Source organism: Hyaena hyaena, unplaced genomic scaffold (genome assembly GCF_003009895.1).
Source record: "Hyaena hyaena isolate Hyena2069 unplaced genomic scaffold, ASM300989v1 scaffold_1410, whole genome shotgun sequence".
In the NCBI taxonomy this organism is placed as follows: Eukaryota; Metazoa; Chordata; class Mammalia; order Carnivora; family Hyaenidae; genus Hyaena; species Hyaena hyaena.
In genome coordinates this window covers 68,885-95,319 of record NW_024082044.1, presented here as the reverse complement: position 1 = coordinate 95,319, position 26,435 = coordinate 68,885, and the positions used below count along the sequence as shown (strand labels likewise).

At 39.7% G+C, this 26,435-nt stretch overlaps 1 long non-coding RNA gene across 1 annotated transcript in view; it reads right to left on the bottom strand.

The window, feature by feature from the left end:
• The window catches only part of LOC120225447, a 72,272-nt gene that overhangs the window by 39,360 nt on the left and 6,477 nt on the right, over positions 1-26,435 (bottom strand). The window contains exon 2 of the long non-coding RNA XR_005526811.1: positions 16,059-16,208. This is a non-coding gene — a long non-coding RNA (uncharacterized LOC120225447). The remainder of the gene's footprint in view (positions 1-16,058; positions 16,209-26,435) is intronic.

The window sequence follows — 26,435 nt, the reverse complement described above, 5'->3', positions numbered from 1 at the left end:
AGGTGGGGGAGGGAGCACATGGGTGGTTCAGTCAGTTAACCATCCCATTTCTGCTAGTGTTGTGATCTCAGGGTTTGAGTTCAAGTCCTGCATGGGGCTCTTGGTGACAGCATGGAGCCTGCTTTGGATCTTCTGTCCCCCTCTCTCTCTGACCCTCTTTCTCTCTTCTCAAAAAGATACATAAAGAAATAAACATTTAAAATTTTTTAAAAAAGGAAAGATATGCCAGATTTGCATTTTTTGGAAGACCCATGCTGCTGGCAATGCAAATCCTACATGGGAAGTGAGGTAGAGTAGTGGCAGGGGAGCAAGAAGATTAATGATATCAAGACCAGCTGGTAGACTTCTATAATAACCCAATCCAGAACCGATGAGATTCCAAATCAGACAGGGGAAGTAAACAAAAAGAGGAAGGAATGGGTTTGAATGATCCTTTAGAAGGTTAAATCAATTGTGTGTGTCAGGTAAGGAGAATTCAAGGGGATTCCCAGGTTTCTGACTCATGTGACTCAGCAGACTTGCTGGAACAGGGAAGGTGGAGGAGAAACATGTTTGGGAATGTCAGAAGTTTTTTTTTATGAATTCATCACAAATTCTAAACCCTTTACATAAGCCATTCAATCTACACAAATTTTGAAGACTTTTTTTAAATGACTTTTTTTTAATGTTTTTTTTATTTATTTCTAGAGAGAGAGAGAGAGAGAGAGACAGCGTGAGCAGGGGAGGGTCAGAGAGAGAGGGAGTCACAGACTCTGAAACAGGCTCCAGGCTCTGAGCTAGCTGTCAGCACAGAGCCCGACGCGGGGCTCAAACCCACGAATCGCGAGATCATGACCTAAGCGAAAGTCGGACGCTTAACAGACTAAGCCACCCAGGCGCCCCAAAATTTTGAAGACTTTTAAATGCTACTGACTGTCTTATGGGAGAAGCTATTTTCCCAACGGGTTTGTTCACTGAAGTTTTACCCTTTGGAAGTCAATTTGTACCTTCCTGACTCCAGTAAGGTGACTATCCACACACAGATGAGGTACTCACTTCACTGTGCTCATTCAGTGCTGCCTGTGACGTTCCACATGGCTCCTGTGTACATTCACATGTTTGGTGTTGCTGGGATCAAAGACTGGCCACTGTGACTGGTGACTCAAAAAAGCACCAAGAACAGGAAGGACCAGAGTCCGTGTCATGTTGTTAAGAGAAATCCTCAGGTCACTACGGCACCTAGGTGCCTCAGTCAGTTAAGCATCTTACTTCAGTTCAGGTCATGATCTTGCAGTTCATGAGCTCAAGCCCCACATTGGGCTCACTGCTGTCAGCATAAAGCCTGCTTTGGATCTTCTGCCCCCTCTTTCTCTACCCCTCCCTCACTCTCATTTTTTTTTTCTCTCTCTCTCGCAAACATAAATAAATATTTAAAAAAATTTTTAGGGGAGAGGGGAAGGGGGATGATGGGCATGGAGGAGGGCACTTGTTGGGGTGAGTATGGGGTATTATATGGAAACCAGTTTGACAATAAACTATGAAAGAAAAAAAATTAAAAAAATAAATTGTTTTAAAGAGAGAAATCCTCAGTGCTCTGTCTGTAGCATTTTATTTCATATTTCAATCAAATATAATATTTTGTTACCAAATATGAATTTAGGGCAATAGGTACATGGCCATTTGTTATTTTATTTCTCTATGCTTTCTTTTTCTTTTAAATACTCAGATTTATTTTCCTTAAAACTAGCTCACGAATATCTTTAATTTCCTCATTTCCACCACATAAAACCTGGGAAATTTTCTTCGCCCTTTAACCTTGACTGTGAAATGTTGGATATATTGGATGTGAAAGGAAGGAGTTAAAAAAATTAGTAAATTAGATACATCTATTTCCAAATTTTTTTTATTTTTTTTAATGTTTATTTACTTTTGAGAGAGACAGAGAAAGTGCGAGCGGGGGAACGTCAGAGAGAGAGACACACACACAGAATCTGAAGCAGTCTCCAGGCTCTGTGCTGATGGCTCAGAACATGGGGCTTGAACTCATGAACTGTGAGATCATAACCAGAGCTGAAGTCGAACACTTAACCAGGAGCCCCATCCACATTTAATGTTGTTGTTGTTGTTGTTTAATTTATTTCTGAGAGAGAGAGAGAAAGAGACAGCATGAGCAGGGGAGGGTCAGAGAGAGAGGGAAACACAGAATCTGAAACAGGTTCCAGGCTCTGAGCTAACTGTCAGCACAGAGCCTGACATGGGGTTCGAACCCATGACCTGAGCCGAAGTCGGATGCTCAACCAACTGAGCCACCCAGGTGCCCCTAACAGAACCACTTTGAATACCACTGTTTAACTCTCTAAGGAACTATATAAAGAGCATTAAAAAATAAGACATCAACATAAACTTCATGATATATTTTTTAAAAACTCAATGATCCAGGGGTCCCTGGGTAGCTCAGTCAGTTGAGCAACTGATTTCTTGATTTCAGCTCATGTCATGATCCTGGGGTCATGTTGGGCTCCATGCAGAGTGTGGAGACTGTTTGGAATTCTCTCCCTCTCTCTCTCCCTTTGCCCCTCTCCCTTGTGTGCGCACTCTCTCTCTCAAATTAAAAATTAAATAAGTAAAAATAAAGACTCAGTGATCTAAAATATCTCCCAATGGTTTGTCTAATGTCGCAGTTCAGTTCCCTGAGAAGCAAACTCTGAACTGAAATTTGCTTGAAGCACATTTAGTAGGAGGTGGGAAGAAAGCAGAATTGTGCAGAGAGAGAAATGGAGCCACAAAGGCTTCACTGGATCCCCCTGGCTCTTTAGAGTTGTCTCCATTTGGGGCTGAGGGCTCCAGGCCTTTCTACTTCCCCATCAACCAGACACCCCAAGCTTCAGATGTAAGCTATCCCTTGAAATAAGACGGTGACTTTTGGTAAAAAGAGTTTCTGCAGGGGCGCCTGGGTGGCTTAGTCTGTTAAGCGTCCGACTTTCGCTTAGGTCATGATCTCGCGGTTCGTGGGTTCGAGCCCCGCGTCGGGCTCTGTGCTGACTGCCAGCTCAGAGCCTGGAGCCTGTTTCAGTCTGTGACTCCCTCTCTCTCTGACCCTCCCCTGCTCACGCTGTCTCTCTCTCTCTCTCCTAGAAATAAATAAAAATAAAAAATAAATAAATAAAAATTAAAAAAAAGAGTTTCTGCAACCAAAGATAAGGACAAGTTCCCAGAGGGGGACTTAGCTGGGAGCTACCAGCTGCCAACATTCCTAGTAGCTGAGGTAATAAGTGTTTCTGCCCTAAAGTAGGGTTCTGAAAAGCCCACCACACTATCTACTTACTATGTCTGAGTTCTAAAAAGGGAAGCAAAGCTGTCATTAATTACATGTTAAGTTAAGGTAAGCACAGGGACCTTTAGCAAATCACTTAACACTGTGGGACTCATTTTCCTTACCTGTCAAATGAGGTAGGAGAGGCCTTTCTCAAAGTTTCTTCAGCCTTAAAGATCTAGATGTGGGCCAAATTTATTACATTGTAGAACCATGGGGTTGTTTTTTTTTTTTTAATGCTTATTTATTTATTTTGAGAAAGAGAGCAGGAGAGGGGCAGAGAGAGGGAGAGAGACAGAATCCCAAACAGGCTCCACAGAGCAGAGCCCAACACAGGGCTTGAACTCATGAACTATGAGATCATGACCTGAGCCAAAACCAAGAGTAGGAACCTTAACCAACTGAGCCACCTAGGCGACCCCTAGAACTGCATTTTTCTAGTCTATTTGTATACTTTTATGTCCATGTGAGGCTCTTTGAATAAACAGTACATGCCATGCTTTCATGCTTTATATGAATTGAGTTTGTGGAAACACTTTTTGATTTTTTTTAATCTTTATTTTTGAGAGAGAGAGGGTCAGAGCATGAGCAGGGGAGTGGCAGAGAGAGAGGGAGACAGAGAATTAGAAGCAAGCTCCAGACTCTGAGCTAGCTGTCAGCACACAGCCCAACGTGGGAATCAAACTCACAAACCATGAGATCATGACCTGAGCTGAAGTTGGATGCTTAACTGACTGAGCCACCCAGGTACCCCTATGGAAACACTTCCTGAATGTCTCTGATTGCTCTAAGTAAAATTTAGAAAATTTATAGAAAGATGTTTCTTTTTCTAATGACATGCTGTTTACCGTATCTATGATTTATTTGATTCCAATTGTGGTGTTATCCTCATTAGAAAATAGGATTTTTAAAAATATCATAACTAACTGTAATGCTATTGTCCCTACAGTAAGACCTAAAGAAATGTTCATAAGATAAGAAATAAAGAAATGTCCTGGGGAAATACAGACTACTTCAGAAAATGTGCTGTTCAGATCATCTAACAGTTCACAAAACAAATAAACAATGGCATTAGATTACCTTTTGAGAGTACAGCTGTTTGTTAGAGAGATGTTGCCCAGAGTCCCACTAATCAGGACCATGGACAGATAGGGAAAAAAAAAAAAAAAGAGTATCCTGAACATCTTGGAACCCTGGCAAATGAAACTATTGCCAAGCAATAGTGCTGTTGAGTTTGTTCTGAGTTCTCTGGTGTCACTGTCTGAGCCCAGATACACTTCAACTTAATTCAAAAGGAAGGTGGTCTCTTTCCACCCCCTTTTATCAAAATCTGTTTCTATGTTGTCAACTCACTTCCCTGTGGAGTCAGGGCCGCCTATAATAAAATAGACCTTCTTACACATTGTTCCAAAAATAGCATTTAAAAACAGCATCATTTTCACATACACCCATACTGAGATGTTCATGAAAGGTCACAATAGCAAAAAAGGATAGCGTCTACATTTTCAACAATAAAGGAATTTTTTTAAATGTTTTATTTATCCCTGAGAGAGAGAGAGCGTGAGCAGGAGAGGGTCAGAGAGAGAGGGAGACACAGAATCTGAGGCAGGCTCCAGGCTCTGAGCTGTCAGCACAGAACCCAACATGGGGCTCGAACCCATGAACTGTGAGATCATGACCTGAGCCAAAGTCAGACGCTTAACCGACTGAGCCACCCAGGTGCCCTAACAATAAAGGAATTTTTAAATGAAGTATAGTGCACCCATATTATGCCATGAATATTATTACTGAAAGTTATATAATAAAGCAATATTTAAGAAGTGTAGGACAATCACACAATCGTTTAAGCCAATGAGTACACTGTAAGACAGTATCTGTGTTATAATCTCATGCACTGCAATGTTTATAGTAGTGTGTTTTCTTCACTTTCCAAGTCTTCTGTTCTGCACATGTATTTGTTCTTGTGATTAAAAAGAGTACCACTTTAGGGGTGCCTGGGTGGCTCATTTTGTTAAATATATGACTTTGGTTCAAGTCATGATCTCACAGTTTGTGGGTTTGAGCCTCACGTTGGGCTCTATGCTGACAGCTCAGAGCCTGGAGCCTGCTTTGAATTCTGTGTCTCCTCTCTCTCTGCTCCACTCCCACTCATGCTCTGTCTCTCTCTCAAAAATAAATAAACATTTTTTTAAGTACCACTTTTTTAAATGGCTATATTCAGGGACATAGAGAAGATAGTTTGAGAATGGATTACAGAGTTGTACCAGAATGAGGCATTTGTCTGTGTTCCCACTGTAACCCCCACCTCTAATGCAAAGCCTAGCTCTCACTGGGAAGGAAGGAGATGGAGCCTTTTTGTTTGGTGCTGTACCCTTCCGCTTATATTAGATACCTAGAGCAGTCAAACTCATAGAAAAAGTAGAATAGAGGTCACTAGGGGCTGGGGAAGCAGGGAATAGGCAGTTATGGTTTAAGGAATAGAGTTTGAGCTTAATATTCTGGAGATTGGCTTCACTATAATGTAAACGTACTTAATGCCACTGACGTATATACTTAGAAATAGTTAAGACGGTTCATTTTATATTATATATATTTGACTGCAATTTTTTAGAAATCATTACTTCATGAAAACAAGAAAAACGAAAAGAAATGCCAGTGGATGCAGAGCTGAGTAAGTTTTGCCACATTCCTCTAACTGTTGCCTGGAGTCTGTGGGTGGGAGGCAGCAGCACACTGAGCCCCCAGGGAGCCTGCGCAAATCAGCAGGAAGTGTGAAGAGTCCCCAGCAGCCTGAGCAAGGCCAGGGCAGCCTAGGGATGAAGATCACAGCTGATTAGGCTGGACAGTTGGGGTTATCCCGGCTGCAGCACCCCTCAATGTTGCCCTAAGCAAGTTACGCAGCTACAGCTGAATTCTAATTGTAAAATCAGGTAATAACAGCTCATTCCACATAGGACTGCTGTGAGGATTGAATAAAGACAACACATGAAGTGCAGGACAATGTATAATGCATTACTGCTTATGCCACGAAACAGGGAGGAAATATATGTGTTCATATTTTCCTCCTTATGCATGAAAGCCTCACAAAGGATATATAATAAATGGATAACAGTTATTTATTTCTTTGGCAGGTGGTAATTCAGTGGAGGGGGGAGGGGACATTTTTACTAAGTATCTCTTTTAATTTTTGCATTGTGAATCATGTAGACATATTACCTATTTAAAAAAGTATAACTAAAGTGTCAAAAGACAAGATACGTGGAGTATGCATTATACAGTACATATTAATTATTATGACGATAATTATCATTAGAACCATCACCCTTACATCTAAGCCCTACAGCACTCCTAGATTCATCCAGCAAGAAGTCAAGCCCCTAGGAGAAACCCTGAAATCCTTCCAGAATCTTTAAGATTCATGACTCTCCGTGGCTGGTCCAGAACCCCCTAGACAACCTCCCAGATCTGAAATTTTAGAATGCTGAGGTATGATCCTGTTACTCTCACAGCTGCAATCTAAGCAAGATAATTCTCGGGCTAACAACTACAACAAAAATGCATAAGCAGGACAAGCGGACAAGGGGAAAGACAGAGATAGAGAAAGAGGAGGACGGAAAGGGAATGGGGTGCGGTGAAAGGAAAGAGCAGGGCCATTTTGGCTCACCTAACTCCACCCGTCATCCTCCCCTCTACTGCTCCTGGCAAAACACCTGTCCAACCCAGCTTTGGCAGCCAACAACCTAGATGCCCACAGACTTAAACAGCCTCCACCGAACAAGCAAAATCGTGATGCCAGGCCCTGGAGGCAGGATATCCCCCAGCAGCGGGTCTCCTGCTTCCCCAGCTGCCCAGCCTGTCAAGGGCAAAAATGCAGGCTCCCCATCTAGATAGCGGGGGTATATTGCATTGTCCACTGGGGTAGGTCAACTCTGTCACAGCTCACAAGCTCATCATGGAAGAACATGACCACCTGATTAAAGGCATTCTTTCCACGCCCTTGCTTTCAAGATCTTGCCAGCATCTGTTATCGGGTCTCAGTGTTGCCGCCAGCACAAAAAGACACAAAAGTTACTAAACGGCTCCACAGTCATAACCCAGAGGGTGATATGAGGCAGACAGCTGCTTGCGGCATATTTTCATGTACGACACAGACTGCCTTGTTGGGCAAGAAGTTATTTAAGTGAATCTGCATTTTTATATCTTACCCTGTTCACAAACAATTGGTTCCACTTGGGTGCACGAGAATATAGAGAAAGAAGAAACACATCATGACGTTAGTCTGGGAGCATTCAGATCATCAAGGATTGAGCAATAGATACACCGTATTAGATGCAAAGTTCTTCCCTCACTGCCAAGTAGCTGCTCACGGTGTTTTCAGTCCATATACCATGCTACCCTATTATTAATTTGCAAAGATTTATTTAATTATGGAGGATCAAGCCTTTCAAAAAATAATTAATTACAAAAGCTACTTAATATTCAGAAGTGTCATGCAAGCAGATAACTGGCATTCTCTGTTGGTGGTTTAATTAGACAAGAAGATGCAAAAAGCTGTCACTTGAGGGTGGGTGGCTGCAGGGGAGGGAAGCCCTGGTAAGCACTACCAGTTGGCCATCTGTACCAGACACAAAAGCACGACTCTTCGGCTGGCCTCCCTGAGAGAAAGCCCCCCATTTTCACCATCTCATCCACTGGCAATTTCTTTCTGCAGCACATAGCTGGAAGGCAGGAGATATTCATGAACTGTAATTTCACATTTGATGTTTCATAGATGTGGAAGGTTGGGAAAAACAATCAACCACTTGGTGCCTCAGTTTCTCCATCTAAAACCTACAATTCATAAATGTCATCCATCCATCTGCCTCCCAGATCAACAGCTGCTGAACATTTTCTTTACAAATGGCCAGGAACATGCCAAGTAATAAAACTGGCCCCATGTTACACATTTTGATATAAATATGCTGGCAAGAAATAGAAAAGCTTCTTAATTTTACTGAACAATTGATTGCTGATTATTTCAGACTTTGTCAAGTTGTGATTTTTCTGTGCCACTCCCCCTCCTCGCATTTTTAAAAATCATCCTTGACCATCTGCTCTCCAGATAATTCTTCCTTTAGTATCTTCATTAGACAGTAAGTAATAATAATACCAACAATCGCTGCTACAGTTCATTGTATATCCACACTTGGTCTTGCCAGCTCAATGAGACAGATATTATTGTTATTATTATTTCTATTTTATGGATGTTTAGAGAGTTTAGGTGACTCCACCAATGCCCCAGAATTGGTAGGAAATTAGGACTAAAATTCAGGTCAATTTGGTTCCAAATCATATAAGATTGCTTTTGCCATTCTGCCACAGAGGACAAGAAAAATACATAAACACATACACACAGAATCTCTACTGTTCAGAAATTATTATAAAATATGGGAGCAACAGAAATCATTTGATACAATAATATGAATTCTAAAGACAATGTGGTATGTTGAACTGGCTCCTGGAACCAAAAAAAAAAAAAAAGAAGAACGTGTGGAAATGCTGATGAAATCTGAATAAAATCTGTGTTGGGTAAAAAAATCATTTCTAAGGACTTCTTGCCATCTGTAGCCAAAATTATAAATACTATCACCATTACTTAGGTTAAAAGTTGATCATGGTTTACAAGTAATTTAAACCATTTTTTAGTATTTGTTTTGAGATTTATTTCAAATAATATCTAACCCATAAACCTTTCCTTAAGAGTATTTTTGAAAAAAACCCAAAAACATTAGTTGTGTATATTCATGATTTTCCTTACGTATGTAGTACAGACAACTAAAGGTCGATAAAGTAACATAAAACTAAATGGTACATCAAAAGAGTTTTCATATTTGGGAAAGGAGATTAAGATATTAATACTGATACCGCTTTAATTCATCAAAATATAGGATCTCTAAATTCCCTTCTTTAAACAAACAAATTTTTTGAAGTAATAAATAGGAGTGCTTGGGTGCCTCAGTCAATTAGGCATCCAACTCTTGACCTTCACTCAGCTCATGATCTCAGGGTCAATGAGATCAAGTCTTACATCAGGGCTCTGTAAGCCCTGGAGTCTGCTTAATATTCTCTCTCTCCCTCTCCTTCTGCCTATTCCCTGCTAATGGACTCTCTCTCTCTCTTCTCTTTCAAACTAAATAAACAAGTTTGTTTTATATATTCATATATTTATTTCATATCAATATTTTAAGTAAAATTAGATTATGTTAATAATTTTTAGTATGTCAGGGGGCGCCCGGGTGGCTTAGTCGGTTAAGCGTCCGACTTTCGCTCAGGTCATGATCTCGCGGTTTGTGGGTTCGGGCCCCACATCCGGCTCTGTGCTGACTGCCAGCTCAGAGCCTGGAGCCTGTTTCAGTCTGTGACTCCCTCTCTCTCTGACCCTCCCCTGCTCACGCTGTCTCTCTCTCTCTCTCTCTCTCTCTCCTAGAAATAAATAAAACATTTAAAAAAATTTTTTTAAAAATAATAATTTTTAGTATGTCAGTTAATTACCAATAAAAATACGTTTGTAACATTATAGGTTTGGGGCGCCTGGGTGACTCAGTCGGTTAAGTGTCCGACTTCAGCTCAGGTCATGATCTCGCAGTTTGTGAGATCGAGCCCCGCATTGGCTCTGTGCTGACAACTCAGAGCCTGGAGCCTGTTTCGGATTCTGTGTCACCCTCGCTCTCTGCCCCTCCCCCACTCATGCTCTGTTTCTCTGTCTCAATAATAAATAAAAACACCAAAAAATTTGTTTTAATAAATAAAAAATTAAATAAAAAAACAATATAGATTCAAAACTGCATTTTTCAAATGAATAAAAGAACAAAGCAAATAAAATGCACTTATGAGAAATATTAAAATTTTACAACTTAAAGAACTTTTAGTAGATAAGTTTTTTTCCCTCACTATATTTTTGGCTTATGTACAGAATTTCAGTGCAGATATATAATATGGAATTTTATGTGATTTCCAGTTTCACAGTATTCAAGAATAAGCATTTTGAATTTTGTTTTGATAATGGACTTAAATTTAAATGAACTGCAGAACAAAAGCTAGAAAGAACTACTTAATGTTTCAGAAATAGAATTAACCCAAAGATCAATTTCCTTCCTGACACAAAGCCTGACAAAATGCCATGCTAACAACACAAAAGCTAGTAACTGGCCTCAGACTGATACATTTATATAATGTACCGGAAAAAAACAGGATTGTCAAAATATTCTCTGCAATAGGTCTAAACATTCATTCAAGTCCAATGCATTGTATAGAAAGCTCTATATGCCTAGCATAGAACTCATTTCTATAAATGCTGGCTTGGATTTTTCCCTTTTCTTTATTCACAAATGATAACAAAACCAGAAGTATGTATTCCTGCTCATTTTTAGGGACTGGTGAGAGGCTTAGCTCTTGGACATCTGACTCAGCCTCAAGTAATATTAAGTTCGTTTAGAGCCTCGAGTTCCAGAGGAGTTCAGGTTCTAGATGGGAAAAGTCCCCAGGGAGAAAATCAACCCAATAAGCCTAGGATGCTTCTATCAACTGATTAGCCAAAACCAGACCACACCTCTGCAGGAAGTGCCCCACGTGGCAGGGGGAGCCCACCTCATCTTTAACAGGCCCACACCCAGGGCCTAAAAGCAGGCGTGGCTTCCTTGACTACGGATCTGTGCTTTAAATCTGGTATCAGGAGACCTCTTTGGAAAGCAAGGGAACTGCCCCAGTTATTCAGAAGACCTCTCGGCATGCACTTCAGAGTTGATTTTGCTACAGTGGGGATTTTATGGAGCTACTTTCAGTTCCCTTAATTGTCAAGTTTATAGCCAATAGATTATAAACATTTAGGTGAAAGATCTAAAATTGTAATTAGTACTGGTGAACCTTCCTAAATTATGTGACTTTCAGACAACTCATCTGATGGATTTGATCACTGAATTCCCTGACTTCATGGTTTTAATAGCATCTGGACCTAGGGGTCCATAGGTAGGGTAAGGAGGTAGTTGATGTGAAATTGAGTATGTATATGCATTTCTCTCTGTAGAAGGGCCCTACTTTTCATTCTCAAAGGAGTCCTTAACTCAGAAGAAGTTAAAAAAAACCCTCAAAAGTTAAATACCACTGACATGAGCCACTGTGTGGTTATAGAACCAAAGAGCCTCTGAATAGATAGGCAATTTTTGCCCTTATGGACTGAATTGTGTCCCTCCCCAAAACTAATATGTTGAAGAACCCCTGTATCTCAGAATGTGACTTCATATTGAGAGAATCAACTACAAGGCAACTCAGTTAAAATGAAGTCCTTAGGGTGGGCCCTAATCCAATATGACTAGTGTCCTTCTAGTTGATAGGACATTTGGACAAAGGGAAGAACATGTAAAGACACAGGAAGTTGGTCCTCAGAAGGATCCAACTCAGCTAACACCATGATCTCAGACTTGTAGCCTCCAGAACTGTGAGAAGATAAATTTGTTGTTTGAACCCTCTGGTATGTGTATCCATTCTGGCAATTCTAGCAAAATTATATGGATGCTTAGTATATTCGTTTCAGATTGCAAACAAATGGTAAGGAAAAACTGAAAAGGCTTTTTGCAGGTAGAAAGTCTCTAGCACTCATATTTCTTTTTCATATAAAAGGTCATAAATATTAAAAATTTAAATATTATTCACCTGCTTAAATAATGCATTCCTAAGAAAATGTGAAGAACATAAAAATTATTTTTTTCTCAACTCTCTAAGAAACAGGGAAAGAGCAGAATTGCAAATTACGAACCACAATCTTATATCCCACACTTCCTTCTTTATCTCTTATTGTGGGTCTCCTCTGAGCTGTGTCGAAAAAAACATACAATGTTTAAAATGTTATTTTTTTAAACAAGGCAGTAGGTGGTTATATTTTTTAATAATTTTTTAATGTTTTTATTTATTTCTAGGAGAGAGATAGAGAGACAACATGAGCAGGGGAGGGTCAGAGAGAGAGGGAGTCACAGACTCTGAAACAAGCTCCAGGCTCTGAGCTGGCAGTCAGCACAGAGCCGGACGTGGGGCTCGAACCCACGAACCGCGAGACCATGACCTAAGCAAAAGTCGGATGCTTAACCGACTAAGCCACCCAGGCGCCCCAGTAGGTGGTTATTAAAAAATAAATTTTTCAATGCAGGTAAGCAGAGATAAACAAAACTTCCCACAACCCAGAAGTACCCACTTCAGTAATACTTGTTAATATAATTGAATTGCTGCTAAGTCTCATCATAATAGTCTCCATAAAACTGTAAAATAATGTTGCTTTCTCCAAATAAACAAACTCATAATATAGATTATTAAATAATATGTGAAATGTGACCCTGTCAAAATTAATTTGAAAAATTAATGAATGCCCATCAATGAAAAATGTGAACAATAATGTATTACAGACATTATATATTTTTTAATGTTTATTTATTTTTGAGAGAGAGAGAGCACAAGTAGGGAAGGGGCAGAGATAGAGGGAGGCAGAGGACCTGAAGTGGGCTCTGTAGTGACAGAGCTCTGTAGAGCCGAATGTGCGGCTCGAACTCAGAAACCATGAGATCATGACCTGAGCAGAAGTCGGACACTTAACAAACTGAGCCACCTAGGTGCCCCCAGAGATTATATTTTATCAAACAAAAGTTACATAACATTGCATCCAAATTAAGATACATTATTATTTACATTCGTGACAGAAATAACAATCACATTAGTTCTTAATTATTACTTCAATAACTAATCTCACATATGCATTAAGCTTTACTGACCAAAGAAAGTATGAGACAGCTCAGACAATGGCAAGCAGCACTATCATTACTAACACAGCACATATAAAAACTTGTAGGCATGTGTTTCAGTCTGTGACTCCCTCTCTCTCTGACCCTCCCCTGCTCACGCTGTCTCTCTCTCTCCTAGAAATAAATTAATTTAAAAAAAGATTAAAAAAAAAAAACCTTGTAGGCATGAAGCACACATACGCTCAGGAAATAACTAGGTAGTATCTAAGAAATGGAGAAAACAAAATAACTTTTAAAAGGAAATGAAATTATTTAATATTATTAAAAGGGAAATGAGTCAAGAAAAACTAGCAGTAACCTGAAAGAGGGAAATGGAAAAACCAACAAAATGTTCCTAATTTTGAAATATTAGAAATAATCTCCTAACAGGATTAGGAGGAACTTAACGGAGGACCATGGGGGAGAAGAATGGGGAAAATAGTGGGGGAGAGAGAGGAAGGCAAACCATGAGAGGCTCTTGAATGCCAAGAAAAAAATGAGGGCAGATGGGGGGGGGAGGGAAAGGGGGGTGATGGGCATGGAGGAGGGCACTTGTGGGGATGAGCACTGGGTGTTATATGGAAACCAACTTCACACTAAACTATTAAAATAAATAAATAAATAATTCCTTCTAACAAGTAAAAAAGAAAAGAAAAGAAAGAATCTCCTAAGGAAAATTATATAAGAGCTACAACTCAAAACTGGAAATCTTATGGAATTATTGTCTTCTAATGCTATTTTCTGAAATTATTCTAATTTTTCCGGCATTTCTGAATTGTTCCTTCATATGCCTCTGCGTTGAGGAGACTGGTATAGCACTCTGCTTTGAAACTAGGTAACTCTGATCTATTTTTACTACAATATACATTTTAGATTTCCCCAGACATTTTTTTCTTTTGTAAAATTTTTTTTAATTGGGGATGAGAGCATCAAAAGATGTCCCAATGGAACACTTGAGAGTGAAACATTCTTCCTTGTCTCCACTGAGTAACAGCAGCCCTATTGTCTCTCGATGATCAGGTGTCAGTGTGGTGACACCTTTCCTTACCTGTCAGTCACAGTGATTGGAAAAGAAGATTAAAGACTTGTTCTATGAGCTAGCCAAATGTTTTCTGAAGCCACAGTAATCAAAACAGTGTTGAATTTGCTCCCTTACTAGGAATAGATAGAATTAGGCAGTCATTTCACTGGAAGTCCATAGTGAAGTTCAGAAAGAGTCCAAATATAAAAAAATTATTTAATATAGGATAAAGAAGGCATTTTAAATCAATGAGGAAAAGATATGATATGTGTCAGGGTAATCTGACCATGTGAGGAAAAAAAGTCTGTTTCACCCAGGGCTAATATTCAGCAAGAGTTACCGGTGTGGCTATACTCAGTATTTAAGGCTGGCATTCACTCGGATTGGTCAGCACCCATAGCAGGCTGGCTGTTAAACATTTTGAATATCACTCTAGGTTCATCTCTCCACACCTAATGGAATTAAGATGGAAAAACTTAAAATGAAACTTTGAAAGCGTGGGAAAATTGGGACGTCTGGGTGGCTCAGTCAGGTAGGCTTTGGACTTCAGCTCAGGTCATGATCTCACAGTTTGTGGGTTTGAGCCCTGCATTGGTCTCTGTGCTGACAGCTCAGAGACTGAAGCCTACTTTGGATTCTGTGTCTCCCTCTCTCTCTGCCCATTCCCTACTCAAGCTCTGTTTCTCTCTGTCTCTCAAAAATAAACATTGAAAAATATTTTTAAAAATGAAATAAAAGCTTGGGAAAATATAATTAAATATTTATATAGTATCAGATGAAAGACTTTCAAAGCATGCCCTCAAGAGCAAACAACATTTTAAAAAGGATTGAAATTTTGATAAAATAAAAATTTTAAACTCTTTAGGCTTTATAAGAGATGAAAAATAAAAAGGCAAACAGCAATTTGAGACAAATCTTTCTGACATATATGAGAGAAATGATTTTGCCCTTAATATATAAAGAGCTACTACAAATCAATTTTTCAAGTCTAACACCCCAATAGGAAACAATAGGCTAAAGGTATGACTTCATTAGGAGAGTACATGTTAATAGATGAGAATATATAAACAAATGTTAAACCTCTCTAGTCATCATAGAAAATCAAATTAAGACAATTAAATACAACTTTTAACTATCAAGTTAACATTTTTTAAAATAATAATAATTATCTTTTTTTTTTTTTTTTGAGAGAGAAAGATAGAGAGAGCTTGAGGCAGGGGAGAGGGGCAGAGGTGAGAGAGAGAATCTTAGGCAGACTTCACGCTCAGCTCAGAGCCAGACACAGGGCTCGATCCCATGACGATGGGATCATGACCAGAGCTGAAATCAAGAGTCAGTCACTCAAACAACTGAGTCACCCAGGTACCCCAGCACAGCTTCTTTTAAATATGATAAGAACCAATGTTGATGAGGGTTCAGAAAATTGGGAACTCCCATTCACAGCTGGTAGGAGATTAAAAATGTCCTAATCTTTCTGAAAGTTAATTTATAAATATGTGCTTTAAATATCTCCAAAAAGTACATCATTTTAGGTACTAAAAAATCTACTTCTGGCTATTTATCCAAGGATATTGCTTGTTGTAGGATGTATGTATCAGAGTATTTATATCACCATTGGTAATTAAAGTCAAAAACAAACACTGGAACCTACTAAACTTCTAATAAAAAGAGATTAAACAAATACATACCTACTTATAAGAATATATTATAAAATATTATATTTTCCCTGTCTTATACAATGATTATATATTAATTAGGTATGTTTTTTTAATTTTTTGGATAAAAATGAAAACTTTTCATTGAGGCTTTTCTAGTGGTAAAACTTCTTTCCAAATCACACAGAGAGAGAAAAATATAATTAAAGTTTGTGCTTTAGCAAGATTCCCATGAATTAAGGTTTTTACTATAAATAAAAATATAGTCAATAATAAGTCATTAATACCTGTCAGGCAAAATCAAGTCCAGACCCTGTGAATGCAGGGAGATTTCGTGCTTCAGAGGTTTGGTAATGAGATGTGAGGACTTCCACTTCCAGAGACACTCCGTGGATCCACCCCTCATTGGTAATTTGAAGAAGACACCACAGCCACATCTGTGTAATGACACAAACATTACTTTCCAAAGTGGATCCTATTAAACAAGTTAAACCTGAAGAGATGGCATGCCCACAAGATTCAGAAGGTGGAAGAGAGGATGCAGATATCTTTCCTTCTCTGGCAGTATTGGCAGATGGATATGTGACTTTCCTGGATATGCCTTTCCAACAACCTCTTTGCTTTTCTGTCACTTCAGCCACTCACTGCTGAGAGAAGCTGTGAGGCCACCGGCCACCTTTCCTGAAGTGGGTGGGAGGGATTCTAGGTGGGAGCGGCTCTTCACTTATTCGTGGCAGTGAACCTGGAGCTAGTGGTAGTATCCACAATTTCCACTCCTCCAGCTTTTCCCATGGCTTCATAAGCACCACAATTAAATCTCTTCATGTTTTAAATACCCACAGTGGCTTTGTTTTCCTGACTGAATCCTGATACAGCCTGGTTATGGCCTAAGAGACTAATGTCATTTCCGTGCAATGAAATTGCAGAAATGAAAGGACATGGGAAATCCCAGAATTTTATCTGAGATGGCTTTAGACATTCTTTCTTAGGAGGCTTCATCATAATTCTGTAATTGATTCAGAAAGGACTTGGGACAAAGAGGCTCACAGAAAATCACTTACAGAGAAGGAAAATGGGCATATATATATATGAACAGAATAGATTTTTCTTAGACATTCCACGCCTGGGAGTAGAATGCCATTGCAGACACCATTCAGAGAAGAACAAAATCAAGTCAAAGTCAATACAAGCATTGCAGGTTAATTTCACAGGGAAATGTTCCTAAAATACCAGCTTCCTTCTGGTCTATGAAATCTCATGCTTTCCTGCTCTTTCATGGCTCTTTTCCAAAGGATTTGCACCTGCCCCAGTCAATCCAAAAATCGATTTCCTTATATTCCTTTTCCATCCACTCATCTTAACATCTTAGCATTTATTTAAATGTCCTAAGTGTAGGGGAACCTAGGTGGTTCAGTTGGTTGAGCATCAGATTCTTGATTTCGGCTCAGGTTGTCATCTCACCATTCATGAGATCAAGCCCGGCATCAGGCTCTTTGCTGACAGCTCAGAGCCTGATGGGGATTCTCTCTTTCCCTCTCTTTAGCTCTGCCTCTCTCTCTCTCTGTCTCTCTCTCTCTCTTTCTCTTTCTCAAAAATAGATAAAGTTTAAAATGTCCTAAGTGTAATGGAGGCTGGACATACCAAAAACCCCATCCAACACTGTCAAGGAAAAATATATGCCATAATACTTAAATTTTCTGATAAACTACAATAGCAATTTTTTCCCAGCTGTACTGAGATATAACTAGCACATAACATTATATAAGTTAAAGGTATACAACATGATGATTTGATCCTTGTATATTGTGAAATGCTTACCACAATCATTTTAGTTAACACATCCATCATCTCACACAATTATCTGTGTGTGTATGAGTGTGTGTGTGTGTTGAGAAAATTTAAAATCTCCTCTCATATAATATAAATGTAATATATATATACAGATACATAATCTCACATCTCATATCTTCTTTATCCATTAAGCCAATGATTGACACTTAGATTGTTTCCATAGCCTGGCTATTGTGAATGATGCTGCAATGAATAGGGGAGTGCAGATAGCTTTTCGAGATCCTGATTTTACTTCCTTTGGGTACATACCCAGAAATGGGACTACTGGATCATCTAGTAGTTCTATTTTATTAATTTTTTAATGTTTTTTAAAATTTATTTTTGAGAGTCAGAGAGAGACAGCGTGAGCAGGGAAGGATCAGAGAGAGAGGGAGTCACAGAATCCAAAGACAGGCTCCAGGCTCTGAGCTACCTGTCAGCACAGAGCCCGACACAGGGCTTGAACCCACGAACCTTGAGATCATGACCTGAGCTGAAGTCAGATGCTTAACCGACTGAGCCACCCAGGCAGCTCTAGTAGTTCTATTTAAATCTTCTGAGAAACTTTCACAGTTTTCCACAATGGTTGGACTAATTTACGTCCCTACCGACAGTGCACCAAGGTTCCCTTTTTTCTCTACATATTCCCATTAGTACCTATTCTTGTCTTTTTTATAATAGCCAGAATAGTAATGTTTTTCCTTCTAAGCATTTTGATGAAAATATAAAAAGTACTAAACCTTCTCTTAATACTTAAGGAAAAAAAATCTGAGACAACAGCACATGGTTGAAAAACCATGTGGCTAATTCTCAGAACACCTAAATTAAACTCTGCCACCTTTGAGGCCTTGGTTAAGTATTTAGCATCTCTGAAACTATTTCCTCTCCTTGTAAAATAGAAACAGTAGTGATACAAGAGATCAAACATACCCCATAAGGTGGTGGCCCTGGACCAGCAACATTATCAACATATGGGAATTTGTTTGGCAGATTTGGGGTCCCCACCTCAGACCTACTGAATCAGAAACTCTAGGGATGGGGTCTAGCAATCTGTTCTAACAAACCCTCTGGGCGATTCTGATACATGCTGTCATAGGGGGTTTGCCTTTGACTCAATAAGACTGTGTAACGTAAAGAATGGTGCTAAAAAAAAAAAAAAACTTATGCAAATGTTAACTAGTACCATTACGAACACCAAGTGTGGTGCAATTTAATGCAGTCCTGCACTCAAAAGTTACTGTGGCCTTTCTGGTTGCTTACTCCTAATGGCCTCGGACCATTGTGCTGAAGGAAGAACTAGGGAGAATTCAAAAGAAATGCCTCTGCTCTCAAGAGTTCTTCAGTCTCCTCCCTCTGCTGTCAGCTATCATTTCTCATGAGGTCAGTGAGTCCTGCTTCTCTCATCTACTGCCTTACACACAGTTGTTCTGAGCCACTGCCTGAGGGCAATTCTGTCTTTCCTACGGAATCAAGTCCTCAGCAGTTTGCAGCTTCAAGCCTCTGTAGTTGCCTTTTTCCAACTTATGTTCTGAATGGTTGAGGCTGCCATCAGTCCAACCTCTGGATAAGAGGTGATATTATGGCATAATAAACATATAGATGTATCTTTTACATAGAAATATTTGTATATCTATGGCCCCAAAGCAGTGCCTTCTACCTAATGAATATACAACAAAAATGTTCAGTTTAATAAGTAAATGAGTGTGTGTGCATATGACAAAGGTAGGTATACAGACAATACATAGTTTCACTCTGACGATTCTAACTCCTGACTCCCAGGCGTGGGTCTAATCAACCCAAGTCCATAAACACTTCTGGGAAAACAATGCCAAGGACAAGAGTTAATGGGAAGGCATTAGAATCTTCTTCATAGGAAAAGGACAGTATCTATACTTGTGTGGTAAAACAGGAGAAAACATTGTGCAGCATTAAATATAGGCGCAATTACTAATACGATTCTGTCCCCGGGGCACCTGGATGGTTTAGTCAGTTAAGTGTCCAAGTCTTGATTTCAGCTCAGGTCATGATCTCACAGTTCATGGGTTCAAGCCCCGCATTGGGCTCTGCTCTAAAATGCAGACCCTGCTTGTGATTCTTTCTCTCCCCCTCTCTGCCCCTTCTCTGCTCATTCTCTCTCTCTCAAAATAAATAAACATTAAATATATATAAATGATTCTGTCCCTCCTGTGTACAGTCGTTTTGGTTAAACACTGCTGAGCCTATTAGCTATAGGCACAGAACCTCTTTGACCCGAGGATAGGGTCCCCTTAAGACAAGTGGTTACTGCTCCGTGGCTTGACTCCTGGAGATGTCCAGGGCTCCCATTGAAAAATCTGGCACTATACCCCACATTCTGTCAGCACAACCCATCTCTCAAGAGAAATGTTGTCTATTTGCCTCTGCTCTGACCTTGGCCTAACTCCTGCCCCACTATTCTGCTCAGCCTCTACAGCTTTCAACCAAGGCTTAGGACTACAGGACTTCCTCTTCTTGCTCTGTTGGCCACAGCACCAAATTTCATTCCCTGTTCTCCAATAAAGAATCCCAGCTTCACTCCTGCTCCCTACCTCAGTTTCCCCGTGATGACCCTCCCTTCAGCAAACCAGCACTCCTTGGTAGTTGAGCACTCACCAGCCCACCTTCCTTGACTCTCTAAGTGGACCAGCCAGGCCCATGTCCACAGTGTGTGGCCAGGCCTAACCCAGACATTCAGCTTGGGACAGGCTTCTACTGACTTCAAACTCCATTGCACAATGCTCAGTATTCAGTAGGAGCTCAATTAATGTTGCTGTCTGCATGAAATTTCAAAAGTTTAGGATGCTGATTCTCAACTAAAATCAGAAATCTGCTCAGGGAAAGGAAGTCAACGCTGTCCTGAAATAGTGATGTGATCAGCAGAAATTCCACAACATCAATCAAAAGAGTTCATGGCAAGTAGTCAGTGAACCAAGTAAAGTGACCTTTGGGCCCCCTCCCACTCCTGCCCCACTCCATATTCTTGTTAGCTGCTGTTGATTGATGGCTTCCTAGAAAAGATGATCCATCATTGTTCAGATGAGCAAAACTTCTACCACAACTTGCAGGTTATTCCAGCATTTTGTAAAAATGAGACAAAATATAAAGTCTAAAAAAATGCCAACTCATGGGAAAAGAGGAAAAGCTCAAAACAGCATGGTATTGCCAAGCATCAGTGAAATTTACATGGATAAAAGATGGATGGATTTTTTTTTTTATACATTATGTAATGTAGGAGATAACCTATGTTTCAAACACACAGAAGGCCAGTGATATGGTTTTTAATTCCATACTGGAAAATTGTTCACAACCAGGATAGTTACTGGGAAAATTAAGTGCCCCCAGCTAGTATCAGCTACCATGGAAATTGAGCTCTTATTTGTGGCAGGCACTGTGCTAGCTGCTTTACATATGTTCTCTCTTTCCATCTTTATTACTGTAAAAGGTAAAACTTTTTTTTACCAACCAAGGTGGACTTGCTCACAGTTACAGAGCTGATAAATGATAGAACCAAATTCAAACCAAAGGAAGCCTAACTCCAAAGCCCATATTCCTTCAATATGCAGTTCTTCTCCCTACCTCCCAAAATTTCAGAAAGGTAGAATCAGGTTTCAATGATCATAGCAACAAAAATGAAAAGATAAGTCTCAAAACACATGTGCCTTAGAAGCTGCAAGTGAAATGGGAGAAGTACAGCCTTACTCTTCAAGTTGTATGATGACCAAAATATTTATAGACTATAAAACAGTCCTGCAAGACATAGAAGTGGGCTTGAATGAATGGACAGACAAGTCATATTTTTGGATAGAAAACTCAGCATCATGCAAATATCAGTTCTCCCTAGGTTATTTTGTGAATTTAACAACAACAACAATAGCAAATAGTGGGGCAGGAAGGATAGCCCTTCTACATACATATATTACAAACCCTTTGGTGTAGGCACATGCATTGACAGATAGGCTAATAGAAAAAGAAATGAAGATCCAAAAATGCCAAACTGAATATGGAAGTTTAGGATGTTATAAAGCACAATCTCAAATCAGTATGGAAGAGGGGAGCCCGGGTGGCTTAGTCGGTTAAGCGTCCGACTTTCGCTCAGGTCATGATCTCGCGGTTCTTGGGTTCGAGCCCCGCGTCGGGCTCTGTGCTGACTGCCAGCTCAGAGCCTGGAGCCTGTTTCAGAGTCTGTGACTCTCTCTCTCTGACCCTCCCCTGCTCACGCTGTCTATCTCTCTCCTAGAAATAAATAAAACATTAAAAAAAAATTCAAATCAGTATGGAAGAAATTGTCTATTTAATGGACAGCTGGTTAGTTATATAGAAAAGTATAAAACTGAAACTATTCCTCATACCATAAACCAGAATAAATTCCAAATGGATCTAAATATTAAACCTAGATATGCGCAAGGAGTAGGAGAAAACATAGGCCATTCTTTTATAATCTGAAAATGGATAAAACTTTCTTTGACTTAAAATCTAGAGCCAACTTGGGCACCTGGGTAGCTCAGTTAGTTAAGCATCTGACTTCAGCTCAGGTAATGATCTCATGGTTTGTGGGTTCAAGCCCTGCATTGGGCTCTGTGCTGACAGCTGAGAGCCTGGAGCTTGCTTCAGATTCTGTGTCTCCTTCTCTCTCTGCCTCTCCCCCACTTGCAATATGCCTCTCTCTCTCAAAAATAAATAAAAATTAAAAAAAAATTAAAATCTAAAGCAAATGTTTCTTAAACATATTAACAAAATTCCAAATATGTAACATGGTCTAAGGTTAGGCTATAGAAAAACATGCGATCCCGTATCTTGCAGTAGGGAATGAAAAATAGTACAATCCCCAAGGGGGGAAATTTGAACAATATCTCGATAGATCACATAAACACATTTACCCTTTGACCTAGCAATCCTACTTCTAGGAATCTTATCACAAATTCACTAGTGAAAACAAAATGATGCAGACATAACACCATTCACTGTAATACACTTTGCAATAGTGAAACACTGGAAACAACCTAATTCAACCAGAGGATGCTACTTAATAAACTATGGTACATTCACAAAATGGAGTACAGTGCTGTCTTAAAAAGGAATAAGAAAGCTCTCAACATTATATAAAGCACTGATTTTCAGCTAGAGATGGTTTCGGCTCGCACCCACCCACCCCAGGAGATATTTAGCAATGTCTGGAGACATTTTTGATTGTCTACTGGCAGATAGAGGTGTTACTAGTATCAGGTGAGTAGAGGCCAGGGATGCTACATATTCTACAATATACAGAACAGTTCCCCCAAAACAAAGAATCATCTGGTCCATAGTGCAGCTGTTTATAAACCTTGCTATAGAGTATTCTTCAAGATACATAGTTAAGTGAAAAAAAAAGCAAATGAAGAACATATATTGCTGAGACCCACCCCCCCCCCCACCCTTCTCCTGCTTTTGGAACCTGACAAGACTGATGAAGGCCTGCAAACCTGAATGGGCTCTCCCTCAGAGACATTTTCATACAATATTATGATGGACTGGATAATGATTAAATGAACTCTAGTAATATGCTCGTATCTTTTGACTTGTGTGATTACACAGTTTGTCCTCTTGGTGCCCTGGGCCACCATGTAAAAAGGTCTCACTACCCTAATGGGGAGATCATGTGGAAAGAGAGCTTCCTGGGCTGGCTAACCCCACTTTGTACAGCCCTCACAACTTAGGCACCAGACGTGAGGAAAGAAGCCACCTTAAATACTCCAGTTCAAGCAGTCACACGTGGAGCATCAGAACCACCCCAGTGAGCCCAGTCTAAACTGTGGAGCTTTAAGAAAAAAAATAGTTTGACCTTTGGGGACCTGTACCACATTTATCTTGTGGTTATTATATATCCCTTGGAACAATGTTAAACATTTTCCCCATACTGCAGCACCAACCACCTATAGCATCATAGATCCATTACTCTGATGCTGTGGAGAACGTCAGAAGCTGAGGAAAAGTTAAGAAAAAAGAGACAGAGATTGCAAACTCTCTCTCTAGTCAGCCTTCTCATTGTTTAGGAGCCATCAGAGTTATAAGGAAGACTGCCAGAATCCAGAGGGAGTGGATATGAGTTAGGCTACAGCAGAGAAAGTTCCCCCAGATGCTCTAGAGATGCTCTTTACTACTTTCTGGACAATTGGATTTCTTTTATTTTATTTTTATGTCCCAGCAACTTATGTGTCTTGAAAGTAGGGCTGGAAGGTCAAGGGAGAGCACTTTGAAAAGTGGTCAAGAAGAGGGCAATTCAATAGGGTAGCTTAGGATGAGTCATCGTGTAAAAGAAGTAATCATCTTGATAAGGCACGATATCTGCATTAAAGCATGAATATGCCCAAAGTACAACTCTGCCTGACAACCCTAGCATTATTCCAAGCATCCTGGATACAGAACATACCACTGCACCAGTAATTCTGTACCCACTAATTCATGACGCTAAGTCTACCATAATAAAGCCCGCCATGTTCAAGATCAATCAAGGATTGTCTTAGGAATTAGAGACACCAAACCTATATGTTGTATGTGCCAGAGTACAAACACTGACATGGTCTGAAAAAGAGAAAGGGTCAACTATTCTACAGCCTACCCACTAGCAGGTATCTCTGGAGGGAAAAAAAAGACTGCAGTAAAACATTTTCATACTTAACAAAAATCCACTTACAAATATTCTGTAATTTTCTAGAGAATTTATGAATGGTTCATTGACATGTCCGTCTGCCACAAGAAAAATTAGCGAAAATTTGAATTATGTTACTTATTTCTCCTTTGTGTTTTTGAAAGTAGATTTTACATGGTATAATCCAAATCAGTAGTTTTCTAGATAAACAGGCTGTCTGGACTAGGCTCTCTCACTTTTTGTATGTTAATAAATCTTTTACTAACCTAAGGGACAACAGGATGAGATGAGTATATTTGGCTTTACAGTTCAGGAAGGCAGGACTAGAAATATAGGATGGAACCTGACCCATGAAACGACACACCCCTCTAGGGGTGATCACCAAAGTTCTCAGAAGTACTTTTATGTAATATGTAAGATAGCAAAATGTGACCTCCTTCACCTCCATGGATGGTGATTTGGGCAAACACTCCTACAGGCATACACACACACATAGCAAAGCCAACTAACAAATCTTGCATATATTTCAATCTGTATCTCTCCAGACTAGTCTATTCCAAGTATAACTAGGAAAACTGAGGCAACTGAACAGACTTCTACCATTTCAGGACTCTGATTTTCTTTTAAGAAATCCTTGTTTCCACTTATTTTCAAAGTACTGTATTATCCATTGAAGGATAGATTTCTTTTTTTTTAATTTTTTAACATTTATTTATTTTTGAGAGACAGAGAAAGAGCACAAATAAGAGATGAGTAGAGAGAGAGGGAAGCACAGAATTTGAAGCAGGCTCCAAGATCTGAGCTGTCAGCACAGAGCCCAATGCGGGGCTTGAACTCATGAGTGGTGATCATGACCTGAGCCAAAGTTGGACGCTTAACTGACTGAGCCCCCCAGGCTCCCCAAGGACAGATTTCTTAATAGCAGCAGACAATAAATGGTGGTTAAAACCATTAAAATGTAATAAAAACAAAGGAATAATACCAACAGTCTTCATATTGCTGAAATTGTACACCAATAAAAATACATCACACTACACAAAGAAATGGAAAAACATTCCATGCTCATGGATAGGAAGAATAAATATAGTTAAGATGTCATTACTACCTAAAGCACTCTACACATTCAATGCAATTCCAATCAAAATTGCACCAGCATACTTCTCAAAACTAGAACAAACTATCCAAAAATTTGTATGGAACCACAAAAGACCCCGAATAGCCAAAGTAATACTGAAAAATAAAACCAAAACGGGAGGTATCACCATCCCAGACTTCAGCCTCTACTACAAAGCTGTCATCCTCAAGACAGTATGGTATTGGCACAAAAACAGACACATAGACCAATGGAACAGAATTGAGAACTCAGAAGTGGACCCAAAAGTATACAGCCAACTGATCTTTGACAAAGCAGGAAAGAATATCCAATGGAAAAAAGACAGCCTTTTTAACAGATGGTGTTGGGAGAACTGGACAGCAACATGCAGAAGAATGAAACTAGATCATTTTCTCACACCATGCACAAAAATCAACTCAAAATGGATAAAGGACCTGAACGTGAGACAGGAAACTATCAACACCCTAGAGGAGAAAGCAGGAAACAACCTCCTTGACCTCCACCGCAGCAACTTCTTACTTGACACATCCCCAAAAGCAAGGGAATCAAGAGCAAAAATAAACTGTTGGGACCTCATCAAGATTAAAAGCTTCTGCACAGCCAAGGAAACAACCCAGAAAATTAATAGGCAACCAACGGAATGGGAAAAGATAGTTGCAAATGACATATCAGATAAAGGGTTAATATCCAGAATCTATAAGGAACTCACCAAACTACACGCCCGAAAAACAAACAACCCAGTGAAGAAATGGGCAGAAGACATGAACAGACACTTCTCCAAAGAGGACATCCAGATGGCCAACAGACACATGAAACGATGCTCAGCATCCCTCCTCATCAGGGAAATACAAATCAAAACCACACTGAGATACCACCTCACGCCAGTCAGAGTGGCTAAAATGAGCAAATCAGAGAACTCTAGATGCTGGCGAGGATGTGGAGAAACGGGCACCCTCCTACACTGTTGGTGGGAATGTAAACTGGTACAGCCCCTCTGGAAAACAGTGTGGAGGTTCCTCAGGAAACTAACAATAGAACTCCCCTATGACCCAGCAATAGCACTGCTAGGAATTTACC